A 15,135-nucleotide genomic window follows, 5' to 3' on the forward strand; every position below is an offset into this window, starting at 1 on the left:
TTTTTATTCTATTATCAAAACGACAATTTTGTCATTATACAATCATTTTTATATTTTTTTTATTTATACACATTAGTACACTATGTATGAATTTAATAATGGAATTATGAAAATACCTTATTGGGTCATCAGTGTTTCATCAATTATTGTTATTATCGCGAACATTACGCACATTTGTCAATTTTTGTAATTATTAATAAGCACTTTTTTCAAGATTCATTTCCAGGGGCACTAAAGAATTTTCTTCCGCTATAGCCAACATGTTTCTCAAGTCTAAAACATTTTTACACTCTTAAAAATACATGAAATTAGTTTTTTTTCAAACCACCAACAGCTGTCCATGGTAATGAATGATTAATACATAATTTTTATTGTTTAGTAAGTATCATTAGCTTATAACATCTACATTTAAATCTAAACTGACCAAATAAATATATATATATATATATATATATATAATAGTAATACACTATGACATGTATCACATTACTCGTCTTGTACGGCGCATTGTACAGACAATTTTATTACATGTATGCGTAGAGCAACATATTTATGATAATAAAATACCTATTATAATATCTAATAGAAATTTTATTGTACCTTCAAAAAGACATATAGTTCATTGTAGATGAAAAAAAAAACATTTCTAAAAATGTGTATGAATTTGTTTTTTAAATGTACTTTGTTTGAACTTACAACTTTCAGGTCAATCAATTTATAAAGTGGTTCTAATTACTATACAATATTGGATTTTTAAAAAGCAAATATATACCCAGCACAGTACAAATGAAGCCACTGCAATAGGTAAGGTTATTATGTCAGTATAAGTCAACTGCACACTTTATTCGGCCACCCAAAACTGGTGGCATGGTGTAAGCTGTAAAAGCACCACGGTTAAATACGCCGCCCGACTACAATAACCCAAATATTACTGTGATTGTGGCACTTTTCTATGGCTGCAAAAAGTGTTCACAGGTCAGCTTTGTGGTGGTCAACGGAAATACCATTCAAATTACAGTCTGATCTATATCCAAGAGTTCGACACCCGTGAACTCGTCACACGACGGGGTGCCGGAGAACTTACGCCGGTCATTTGTCGTCAAACTCCGTAGTGCCTCCTTTTTTTCATAGTCACGATCCTGAATCGCCACATGCGTAGGTTCGCTGGAGTACCACAATTTTACGTACGTCGTCGGTTCTTCCACAATGACATTGTATCTTTGTATGATTCCATGCTGTTTAAGTTAATGCTGCTAAAAACTTAATATATTATAACGATAATTTAATTGTATAATAATTAGAATATTAATTGGTAAAAAAAATATGTCGTGTTCCTATGTTGATTATAACCTCTACTTAAATTTAAAAGCGAAAAACTATATTTAACATATAAAATATTATGTTGTTTATGTTATTACTTATTAGTAACTTACTAAGAATAAACATAGGTAAACTTTTATTTGCAAAAAAAAAGCCTATGTGTCTTGCGTCGTTGAACGTTTTCGTGGGTCCAGAGATGCTGACATCCGAATTCCTAGATTTACCGTTCAATTTTATGTTCTCACGTAGTATGTATAAAAAAACAAATTCATACACATTTTTTGAAATGTTTTTTTTTTTTCATCTATAATGTAAAACATGTCGTTTTGAAGTTACAATAAAATGTCTATTAAAAATTATAATAGGTATTATATTCTCATTAATATGTTGCTCTACGCATAAATGTAATCAAATTGACTGTACAATGCGCCGTACAAGAAGATTATTGTGATACACGTCATAATGTATTACTATTATATATATATATATTTATTTGGTCATTTTAGCTTTAAATATAAGTGTTATTAGCTAATGATACTTACTAAACAATATAAATTATGTATTAATCATTCATTACCATGGACACCTGTTGGTGGTTTGAAAAAAAACTAATTTTATGTATTTTTAAGAGCGTAAAAATGTGTTAGACTTGAGAAACATGTGTGCAATAGCGGAAGAAAATTCTTTAGTGTCCCTAGTGATGAATCTTGAAATGAGCCTTTATAGGTGACAGGTATTTTTGATCGAAGTATACCTACTTAGGTAATTTCCTCTCGAACAATTTGCTAATTTTCGGACGATTAAGTTTTTTTGCCATAAATACAATAATTAGGTACTTGTGAATAGTACATCACTGATTAACCAATAACAATTTTTTATTGATTTATTTGTTATGTATTTATTTGCAATAGTAACTTGAATACCTTAGTACAGTTCTGGAATGAACTACAATCAAATATTGTTCATAATCGAATAATGTTAGAAATAAAACTCCCGTTTATTGGTTCATGGTTACGTACTTTTGTTGAATTCCCATATTTGTAAATCAAGCGGATTACCAAGTAGCAGAGATTAAGTGTGGAAATATTTCAAAAATATTTCTACAAGAGAAAAAAAAAGAGAAGTAGTTAGTTTATTAATGGAGTAAATTATAAGAGAAAGAAAGTTTTACATAGCTAAAATAATATGTGTACGTATACTTATACAAAAAAAACACGTCGAGATGATAGTCGGTGCAATGTCAGAATACTCCGAATATTGCCCCATTGACTGCGCCGGAGGTATCAATCAGTACAATGCAGGAATACTCTAACTATGCACTATTGTCTGATACTAATACCGTCTGATAGGTTTTTAGGGATGTCTTTCACCTTCAATGCGCAAGTCTGCCCGGGTGGGTCTTGCTGTAGCAAGATCAGGTGAAAAACTGTTGCACTGTGGTGGGTCGTACGGCCTTTTATACTCGGGTTATCGGAAATCCCGGTTTCTCTGACGGGACCGCAAAGCACAATCGCCGATAACGATACAGAATTTTAATAATATAATAATAGGTATGCAAATAATAAATTAATTAAAAAAAATATAATAACAATAGTATGTCATGCAATTAAAATTATAATAATAAAAATAAAAATTTATAAATAATGATTATCAATAATATGGTATTATATAATAGGTAATATGAATAATAACAATAAGATTATAATAAGTATATTAAATATGGTTTCAACATATAGGTATTGTTTAAAATGTTTAAATATAAATAAATATAGATTTTTTTTTTCAAATATTAAATAGGAAAAAAAAGTTATAAATATTTATTAATTGAAAAAAAACAAGAGTTACTTAAAACAAATACTATTCATCTATACATATTTATAAAATACTTATATATTAAAACATAGCACGGTGTTTACACAAACTTAATAAAAACAATTATTTCCGATAGTTATAATTTATAATATTATTATAATAAATTTAAAATATTCAATTTTAATATTTTTAAGTAGAAAACTGGCTCTAGTTCCTAGTTAGGTTAGGATCTCTAATCTCTATTCTCTATTCCTTTAACTAAAATAATTACTTGTAGATGAATAATTTATATTAGAACAAACAACAACATTCAAACAGCGTCATCGATGTCGGACGATTGCAGAAACTTAAGTAAACATAAAAACGTATTGAACCACAATATTTAATTAATTGATTAATTCAATTAATTCATACGTTTCAACATTATAATTCATACGTTTATATGACTACAAGAGAAAGATATATAATTTAGCTCATATCTTTGTAATAAGTGAAGAAAATTTAATTATTGTATTTGATTGATTATGTATTAATTTTCACCTAGTTATCATTGTATAATGAATGACCTATTTCAGAATTAAGGGTATTTTATAAATAGTTTTTCAATACAACATATTTTTTAAGAGTAGATAATTTTTGCTTTTACATACAACGCTAATTTCAAATATTGATTAAATGTTATAACTTATAAGTATTAGGAACAAAAATATATCTTTTTTTTTCATTTAAAAATGAGTTCATCGAAATATTTGTTTAATAATAAACCTAAGATTTTACAAAATAATTTAAAACTTTTTGTGAAGAGCATTGACAAATCTAAGTGAAAAAAACTACAACATATTCAATGGACGATTCTAAAATTACGGTTTTTAATATTTGTAAACATTTTACAGAACCGTTTTAAAACTCAATTAAATTAAGTACAATAATAATTATAATAAAAACTGATGTATAGTATATTATTAATAATAATAAGAAATAATCAGTTTAATAGTTTTACAGTTTATAAGTTCATAATATTTATTTAAAGATAACAAATAACAAACATTATTTATTTGGCGTATTATTTTATAACCATTTATTATAAATTATAACATAAAAATTAATAAATATTTTATGTTTTATGTTATGTTCATAGCCAACATACAATAATTAGAAATAATACTAATTATTAAACACCAAAGTACTATGAAGTATTTAACAAGTATATAGCCAGTGGCGTGGCAAGGGTATAGCCAAGTGTGCACTAATTTAACCTTATACCTAACATGAAGTGATTCAGAAGAAACTTGACGAGCTTTATTATTATTAAAAATAATACAAATTAACACTGCAAAGAAATAAAGCCACAGAATAAATTAAATGTCATTAATTCTATTATTTAAGTATATGAGACTTTAATTACTAATATTACAAGCTTGTGATTTAAATATAATTCTCATGATATAATATGTTAATTATTATAAATATTAATATTATTATTTTAAATTGATTTCTTATACACAAACATTGCCATTTATTAAAATACATAAAAAAATAATTGGTGGACTAAACATAGACAAATGAATACACTTTATCTCGGTGACCCTGATTTTAATATTATATTTTGTCGTAGATACATAATACATGTGTTATAAAAACAGTAACTTTAAATACAGATTCGTTGTCGTATTCAAATTATCTATATATATATATATATATATATACAGTAGAATCCACTTATTTGGGACACCACATAAAAGGGACAATAATAATAGGGAAATATTGGCATAGTCCTGACATGTATCGGTTTGTTAGTTATTCGGTTAATATGCCCAATGTATCCCTATTAAACGGATTCTACTGTATATATATATATATATATATACAGTTATTATAATGCAATATTATAACCGGTACACGCAACACTAACGAAAATAATAATAATTTATGTACACATGCAGATCCTTAATCACCGAAAGCAACCAATTATAACATATCATGACAGTGAGGCTAGTGACAATGGTGAAATGGACAGCAGACAGTTTTACTGGCGAGTCAGACAGCGAACAGCAGTAAACGATTAATAGTAGAGGCGCGTTCGAGTGATTTGGTTGGAATATAACTTTCAGCTGTACCGATGTTGATGTGTGGACATCGACGGCGACCGGATGCAGACATTATATTATAGACATATGTTAAAGACATACCTTTAACCGTTGACATAACTGACGAGGCCATAATTATAATCCATTACCAGAACCTGTGCGTTGCTGTACTTGCTGCCTCGTATTTTCTGTCTTCGGATATCGATGTCCGAGTTATGTCGCCGGTGATCGCCGAATCTGTAGCAACTTAATCGTATATTAATCACCACTGTCATCGCGCACAATAACATCACACACCGCATCTGTTTGCCGTCTGTTACTATCGTTACGCACAGTAAAAAGAAAAAAAACGTTCGCAATATTCTTCCACCTCCGACCGGCCAAGACTTAAGAGAATATTATATTTCGAGGTGACTATGCGGTATACTAAATATTCTTTTTAACCTTGTCCCGTCCGCGTACACTGTGTTATGCCATAGATTATTCGTAGTTTCATTTATATCTAATTTTCGTTAGTCATTTTGTGTTGTATATGTATTTAATAAGATAAAGCACTCGGAGAGTACCGTAAGTAAAGAATGGTAAAACAAAAGACTCAATGTAATAGCGAGTTAAGCAATGTCTCGACTCCGGATACTACCAAAATACATAAGTCATCAGGATATATTTTATAAACTTAGTGTTGTATAATATCGAAAGAACGATCGCATAATAAAACATTATTATTAGAATTAATATTCAGAATAAAGTATAAACATGGTACGACATTCTACACAAATTTTCTAAAACTTAGAGATGACGGCGAATACAATTTATATGATTTTTAAATCGTTAATATATTAGTCATATGTGCCTAGCCTCGTTACTTAGATTTAATTACATCATAATATCAATACAATCATCAAAAGTATTTAATTTATAACGTTTGTCTTATCACTATACGTATTTTCGAAAAAACACAAAAAAAACTTAATGTCATTCGATATTAAAATAAATATGGTTTCTGATTTCAGCATTACAATGTAGAAGCACACCGAAGGCGTTGTCAAACAAGATCGGTTGCCCGGATTCAATGCGGTACACGATCAAAGGTTAGGTTCCAAACGGACGCGTGAGGTTCGGTGATCGTCAACGGCCATCACTTGCCGTCGTGTTGGTCACGCAATACAGCGTCGTGGTGTGCGAGCCCACCGCGTCTGTCGCCTAGTGACGGGAAATTTTCGTAGCGATCGTCAATTCACCGAAGTACACCATGTGCAGGAGAGATTTGGATCGGTTCTTATTATTATAGAGCGTCGCCTCGACCCGACGGACCGTCCCCACCGACGAATTATTGCCGGTGTCTCGCGATGGCTGATGACATGTGTGTGCGTCTCGACCTATTGTTGTCTCCGAATGAAGAATCAGTACGACGTGTCGAAAACGATCAATAACCTGCCGGTGGCATCCACAAAAATGCAGGATTGCGAGACTTGCACAAGCACACTGTTGTTGGTTGACAGTTGTTCGACTGTTTATTTAGTTATAACATATTATAATATTGTCAATTGAATCAACAATCTGTTTATTTTTTTAATATTACGTGTTATATAATCATATAATATAAATGTTACATTGTCACAAAAATAATAGACCGTGTACTTGCGAGTAATCGAAATACTTGGTATTGTGCTATTACTTACCTGTGTGATTTACGAGAATTATGATATAGTAACTCAAAAAAGTTGAAGAGGTCCCTGAGTAAGATTAGTGAGCTCTGGTGTATGCTTAGTTAGTAGGTAGGTGTATTTATGTCAATTATATAATTTAGGTACCTACTTATGCGATTTAAAATGTTTCAATGTACGTATAGTTCAATTGAAAGAAGTGAAATATTATAATTAAAAATAAAACACTTAAAATTACAGTACAAATCAAAGTCGTCCTTTACAAATATTATACCTATACTGGCCGATTACGATGATAATCGTAGGTATATGCTGGCTAGTATTATAAACATCGCAATAACTGTCACATGGAAAATGTTCGAAATTCTCGGTGCCTATGACGGAAGAAATTTCTTTCGAGTTTATTTTCATTTCAACAGTCCTAGACGTTTAATATTATCAACTACTTTTTCTCCACATTAAGCCACATATTAATATTAATATTAATGTACCTATCTTATAAAATTCGACTTAATTAATAACGGCTTTAGCATCATCTATGTTGATCTACTCAATTGGTAAGTGTTATAAATATTATGCAAAAAATGATGCTACTACACATTCAGAACAATAGCTGCAGTAGATCCGACACACATCACACGTTGTTCGATGATATTACAATTGTAGAAATCTTACAAATTGGCATGAGCCAACCAGAAGACGTCATTATTAAAACACCGGAGATTGAAACTGTGGAGTTGGTCAACAAAGAAAAATTATTTTGAGCTATTTGCAAGAGATATTTAAAAAGAATTGGCTGCGAAATAGGTTCAATAGTTAGTAGCTCAAACTACCGAGGAGAACACTACTTGTAAGAATATACCCGAAAACAATTTGAAACCAATGAAAAAAATATACAACTAGATATAGGTATTAAAAAGCGTAGTACTGTCGCAGCAGTTCAATGAGACTGATTGGACAGGAATATGTAAAATGGTCAGAAAAATCAATATTCTGTCCTAGGGCCGCAATTATTTACGTATTTATGTTATGGAAAAAGCAAAAAGTCGGGCATTGTGCACTTCGACCGATTGTATACAGTGACCAATTTGATTTGAGCATCGTAGCACTGTAGGTTAAATATTGATTATATTAAAAATTAAATAAAAAATCTTACAAGGTACTTAAATAATCATAATAAAATCTAAAATAGACGCTATACATATAAAATATTTTTATAATCGTTTGATTAAACGTATTATTATTTTCTACAGTTATTATGTACTATATCACACGAAATATTGTCGTTGTCTAGTCTAGGCATACGCTCCCCTATTGGACAGGGACGACATTTAATGACAGCGATGGGCTGGAGTGCTTACCGACGAGTGACGACTATGTCGATCGAGGACAGACGGCAGAGATCACGTGGATGGACGACATTGACATAAATACAATATGAGCTTCAACGGAAACCGTCGCAAATATCACGAACAAAATCATCTCGAGCTCAACGAGTTGAAACACTGCGACAACTGTACCCGCGACCACTACCGAGAAAGCATCTTCACAGTTCTCATCGTATCAGCTGCGTCGCGTTCCGTCGTCGTCCACGTTCAACTGAAAAAGATCCACCGTTTAACTGAATTATAGGTCACATCGTGGTTGAAATCAGTGATGGTTCAGACATTTTTTCTAAGTCGAGTTTGGTACCAGATGCTTATAAGACATGTAATAAATGATGCGAGTACATGTCTTAACATTTTTAAACTTATTATACTTATTATTCGTACACATTTAATTAAACCCAAAATAAAGTAATAATAATATTAACAATATATTTAATTTATTTTAATTGTATCTATAAATATTGATACAACAACTTTATGTAAGGGGCAAGCCGTGGTGGGTAGATGGCATAATTGTTTATATTACCAGGTAATATTGTCTGCTCACGGCCGATCGATTGTGGCTAGTGGTTACTGCTGGTCGTCTTGAAACAGTACTGCACTAGCTGTGCGGTGATAGTGGACTGTAATTCATATAGATTTTATGAAAAACGGAATGGAAGGAGAATATGGAGTATAAAAAATATTATAAACAGTATATCAAAGTAAAAAAAGTATTGAGAATGGCGGGATAGATAATCAACTCCGACAGTAAAATCAAAATAATAATACGTAGTCGTGATACGATGTATTGATAATGATTAATCAATTATGAAAATTATTCAAAACTAAATGATAATAACAATTTACAATAATATGATAATATACTTAACGGGTTAGGTTAGTAATTTTGTATTATCAATATAAGGTCGATTTGCACTCAAGTATTTTTTGTATTATAGGTTTTATGAATTATTTACATGTAAGGTGTGGAAAAAACCAAGTTTGATAGGTGTGTTTAAACACTTGAGCCGGGCCTGATTGGACTTTGGTTATTAAAGGTTATCTAGATCGAAGTACAATCGGGTTCAATAAGCAGTGCAGTTATATATAATATTATGTCATAACACAATTTCTTATAATTATATTAAATATTTAATATTTAATAATATATGTATAATAATGAATGAATAAACATTGATAATATATCAATTATATAGTTTACGGAAACAATGACTAAAAATAAAAATAAATTAGTTCTCACATAAATAGTAAAATGGCGTTTTATCGACTTCTATATTTGCATAGGTACGTAAGATAAAATGATTTCCAGTATACATGATGTTTATATAATATGCATGAATTCTGCAGTATAATATAATTTTAGTTCAAACATATTAATTGGTGACACCTGTTATATTGCGACGTATAAAACCTTCAAGTATAGGTGCATCGATTGAATATCGTGATACCGCAGTGCAGACCAACTTTTACACGTCATAGACGCTGTACAATATTACCTATAAAATAGAATACAACATATTAGTAGTGTAAAAAGTTTGGTGTCCCAAAGTGAAACATGAACGATATGTGGTTGGTTGAATTAAGAATAATATTATAATACGGTGAATTGATAAATCTCTGTAAACGCGAATTATTATTGTATTATTGTATTATATTCCACGAATGTATTATATAATATATGACTCATATAATATGAGTTATTAAATAAAAAGATAAAGTAAAAGAATAATCACAAACTCTTCTATGTCATATACATATAAGGTTAAAAAATTAAATATCGTTGGTAATTTTTCAAAATTTAAATACTTTGCTAAATAAACAAAAAACAACGACGTCAAAACACATTCGCGTTGTCATGATGTTATATTTTCCTTGCCTTTCAATCGATCGGAAATAACTTTTATTATATATTATACACAAGGTGGATATATATATATGATTATACATTTATCATTATATAGTCCGTGGGATTCATCCGGCTTAGGAACGCGTATGTATAATTTATTAAACTCAAAGACTATATGCAGTATTACAAAAGTAAAAATTTGTTAAGTTTATTTAGGTATTATAGGTATTCTATAAAATGTTTACATGTACCTAATAGTTCAATCGAATGAAACAAAATATTATAATTAAAAAATAAAACACCTAAAAATGTTCAACTACCACTCGTTCAAGATGCTGTAGTATGCGATGACGTGGACTGCCCGGTGGAGATAGAGAAGTTGTGCGAGGAAGTGAGCGTCCTGGCAGGTTTGCCTGATAAGCACGCGGCAGTGACAATCATAAGCGTTAACTTACTACCCCGTAGGAGGAGTTTTGCATCTACGTGGAACCGGATTAGCCCCGCTTTATGTTTATGCTGTTGCATGTTACGGGGTCCGCAGACACCACTCCTACCCGCACACAAGTAGATGTCGGCAGAACATCGGACAAGAAATTGGGTAAGGGGGGGGGGGGTGATACGAGACAGAGCACGCTTTCAGATCAATCGTGGTCAGGGGGCCAATTCTTGATATCGTGATAAACTTTGTCGCATGCGATATATATTGTTATTGAGATTTTGTTGTATTTTTTTCCGGATTTCAGTTAATTTTTTATTATTATATATTGTTATTGATTACGATTTATTTATTATTTAGATTTTTGTAACTTTGAATATTTTGGCTGCGGGCTCATACCAGTGTCCTATTGGTAATAGACGATTTATGGCTCTATCAAAACCAACAGTATTCCATTGCCTAAGCGAGGTTATGGTTGCACTTAACCTACCCGAAATATTTAACCTTTGAGTTAAATTTCCAAAAAATGTTAATGAACTTACCGATATTCATAATGGGTAATTAATTTTTTTTTTTTTATTTGGCAAATTTGAGAATATTTATAATAATTTTGTACTATCTAGATTTTACAGAGATACAGGATTTCTATGGATTTCTAGGATTTTGATTCTAAGTTAAAGATATTAAATGTTAATGCACTATTCCCGGGCAGTACTCATGATATACTACCCGAGCACGTTAGGTTAGGTTAGGTTTAAGTGGATTAAACGCTCCGCATTACGTTTTTGCTGCTGCGTGTGTTGAGACGGTGTCCACAGTCATTACCCCTCCAATACCACCGAAGACTTCGTTGGGACGACGGCGACAAAATCAGGTAAAGTGGTGGGTGGGGGTAATACGGATGACAGACACGGCCGACTACGGGACACGCAAGTAGCGATGTGAGAGCATACCTCTCCTTTTCGTCGCTAGGCGAACTGAAGCCGGTCGGGTCCCGTCCTTCCGGTGGTCGCCGATTCATTATCACTCGCCCTGTGTCGTTTTGGTCTTCGTCGATGGTCGAAGACTCGTCTTCTGTACCGCCGTCTGACTCGCGCATAACATTGCGCACTAGCCGCTCGCCGTCAACCATCACTCCCCGGCCGAAGCTGTCAAATTGCTTTTTTGCACCGAATAGCCATCTCGTATCCCACCTGCCGCCTAATTTCGTGTCGTCCTGTCAATGCTTTTTTCCTTTTTTTGTTATTATTCTTATTATCCTTCTTCAAATTTTCAATTTAATTTCATTTATAAAATGTATTATTATACCAACTGTTAGTCAATATGGCAAATTTTTTTCTGAAAATAATTTTTTGTTTCAAACATTTACACCGTTTTTTCATAATAATATGTATTACATAATTAATAGCTCTTACAGCAAGTTTTTTCATGTTCGGCAAGTATTATCTTTCTTATTACTTGTTAGATCATTAACATATATCTTGAATTGTTATTAAAATATAAATAAAATGAAAATTATGTTTACACAATGAATTACTGAATTTTTAATTTATGAGAATATTATATCCATTATTAAACATTAAAGACTTCTAAAAACTTATAAAATGTTCAAATCATATTACAAGAGATATTTAAAAGAAGGTAGATTATAGTCCAGGTTCAAAAATTAGTAGTTAGAACCATCGAGAATATTACTACTTGCAAAAATACACTTGAAAAGATATATTTCTTTTAGCGTACTTAGGTGTTTAATATTTTGATATTCGACAATTTTTTGATATAGAAAGAAAGTCTAACAGTCCCATTTGCAAACTACATTGTTTTCAGAGGCATCGCAAGTACAATTTCATGTTAAAAACACCTAAATATAATTTTTTTGGTTGAAAAGCGCCAAAAAACGACAGTTGTCGTTACCTATGTATACACTATACAGTCTCGCTCTTACTATACCGTTGTTTATGACGTTTTATGACCATCATGAGCAATCGGTCGCATTGTACGGTAACAATTAATTGTCGGGCTGTCGTATATCAGTAACGATTGCCATAACTGCTGTATTGGTGTCATCGAGGCAGCATCGCTATACACTACAGTACCGCTGACCACCGTGTCACCATCGCCACCGACCCGCGCGATTGTAGTGGCATACGTCACTCATTTTATTAAATATTCTAATTGCCTCCAAACTGTTCCGAACTGCTTGGATCAGCTCGGAACAGTTTTGCTCTTTCCGTGTGCATCCGGCCTAAAGGCGGGTGTCGTTGGGCTGTCCACCGTGCAGAGGGATTCAACGCGTCCATCATCGAGCGTGCGACACCCGTGAACTCGTTACACGATGGGGTGCCGGAGAACGTGCGTTGATGAATTATCGCCAAACTCCATAGTGCCTCCTCTTTTTCTTACCTTCCCTCCCACATCGCTACAGTCTTCCTATGCGACGACTTCTACTGAGAACCACATTTTTTACGTACGTAGTTGATTCGTCAACTACTGTATCGTCGACAGTGACATATTGCGGCTTTGTATAATTACACGCTGTTTATGCCGTTATCGAAAAATACTATAATTTACACTTCGGATGATGACGGCCGGTGCTATATCTCAGTCACCACATACACTGATAATAACTGATTATACGTATATTGTATGTGTACGTCACCGATTGCTGGTGTAGCACACACACACACACACAAACACAACACACATACACACACACACCGTCGCCTACCACAAACACAAACCGAATTTAGATATTATTATATATTTTACTTTCCGCCGCTTTACTATATACTTATGTAGTTATTTATTTCCCTATGATTTAGTATTATCGTACTGTTTTATATTGTAAATTTGGTATTTTATTTTTTAATTTATTACCTAAACAAGGCTTTATAGCTTATCATACTGTCGTAATCTCTAGCGATACCAAAAAACCACCTGAAGCAAATATTGAAATATCAAACATCTGTAGTGTGTGTTGAACCGTGTGCCCATGTGCATATACGTGTCATCGTGTCTGTCTCCGCAAAATAAATAAATTATTAAGTTATGTACCATACAGAACCACGGTAGAAGACATTGGTCAGCAGCAATCACAATCAAATTGTTAGTGGGTAATTGGCTGGTAACAGTATCCATTTGATTTGCATATAAGCATTACACAACTATTAATAGTTACAAAAAAAATATTGCAACTCACTTGACGTCACGTAATACTGTAGGATGGCGGTGTATCGAAACCATACGTATATACACTATAAGCAGCTAGTGGTACTTAACGGTGTTACGTGGACTTGGTATAAGTGATTCACCAAAATTTTATGCTGCCTCGATGTCACCATTACAGCAGTTATGGCAACCGTCACTGATTTAAGACAACTCGACAATTAATCGTTACGGAGTAATGCGACCGACTGCTTGATGGTGACAAAACGTCGCATTGCGCGCACAAATGTAACGACAAACTGTTGAGAAGTTGCTTGCGGCGATCGAACAACCGGCGAAAAGGCTGGACAACAATGATAAAAATATTAAAAACGTACTGAAGCGTTTAAAACCGAAATTTCTCACCTAGAAATATTGTAAAAGTAAAAAATAGAAATAAATCAAATATCATGTGAAATATGGGATTACGGAAACACACGAATAATGGATAACATGTTTTTGCGGTGGCACGACGGTACTGAACGATATCCAAATAATATATATAATATATTATATTATTATATACAACCTGACTGTGGCTCTGGCCTCACCGACCGGTAATTTGATTGGTAGTGCCGTTGACCACCGCAACGCTGACCTGTGAACAATTTTAGCAGCCTTCGTAACATGCTACTATCACTGTAATATTTCGTACTTTAGTCGGGCGGCAACTAAACCGCGCTTTCACCACCATGTTGCTAAAGTCTTTAGGTGGCCGAATAAAGTGCGTAGTTAACTTAAAATGGTATAATAAACTTACTTATTGCAGTGGCGCCATTTGTACCGAGCAGGTGCATAATGTTCTCGATTAACGGTATACTACGACAAGTGTCAACTTAAAGTGCAGATAGTATAAAAAATTCAATTAGACGTTGTAATATGAGAGGAAGGTCCGACGGACCCTTGTACAGGTTTCCACGTTTTTAGAGTCATCGCGTGTACGTTTCCGTCTTAAAAATACGTAAATTTAGATTTTTAGGTGAAAAACGTCAAAAAATGAACAGGGGCTGTGGGCGGCCGTAATATAAAAAAATCTCTCGAATATTTCGTGTTTTTTTGAGCGTAAACCGTTTTAGCGACCCGTCCGACGATGCGTGTAAAGTTTCAGAGTCGAAAAATAAATCCTTCACCACGAAAACTTGCTAACCATTATTTTTCAAAAAAGTGGTTTTTACCGTACTTAGGTGGTTTTTTTATATAAACATATGGTCCCACTGTCCCTTGTATGGCCGTAGTATAAACAAAAAATCTAGATTACTTACCACTCTTCGAAGTTTGCGGTGATGATTCATGTACTAGGCAAATCTTTCATGGATACTGTTCGTCAAAAACCCGTTGAATATTAGGTTAATGTCAATGGCCGAGCTCTCTG

General features: G+C 32.7%; 1 long non-coding RNA gene across 2 annotated transcripts; it reads right to left on the reverse strand.

The window, feature by feature from the left end:
- Nucleotides 1–4,640: 4,640 nt before the first annotated feature.
- On the reverse strand, nucleotides 4,641–8,963 carry LOC113561013. 2 transcript variants are annotated; one of them, XR_003406141.1, is made up of 3 exons: nucleotides 8,801–8,958; nucleotides 8,248–8,485; nucleotides 4,641–6,729 (listed from the first exon to the last, which is right to left on the reverse strand). It is a non-coding gene; the product is annotated as an uncharacterized LOC113561013 (long non-coding RNA). The 2 variants fall into 2 exon arrangements; XR_003406140.1 differs by lacking the exon at nucleotides 4,641–6,729 and having other exon boundaries at nucleotides 8,085–8,485; nucleotides 8,801–8,963.
- Nucleotides 8,964–15,135: the final 6,172 nt, after the last annotated feature.

This window comes from Rhopalosiphum maidis, chromosome 1, assembly GCF_003676215.2.
Source record: "Rhopalosiphum maidis isolate BTI-1 chromosome 1, ASM367621v3, whole genome shotgun sequence".
Classification (NCBI taxonomy): Eukaryota; Metazoa; Arthropoda; class Insecta; order Hemiptera; family Aphididae; genus Rhopalosiphum; species Rhopalosiphum maidis.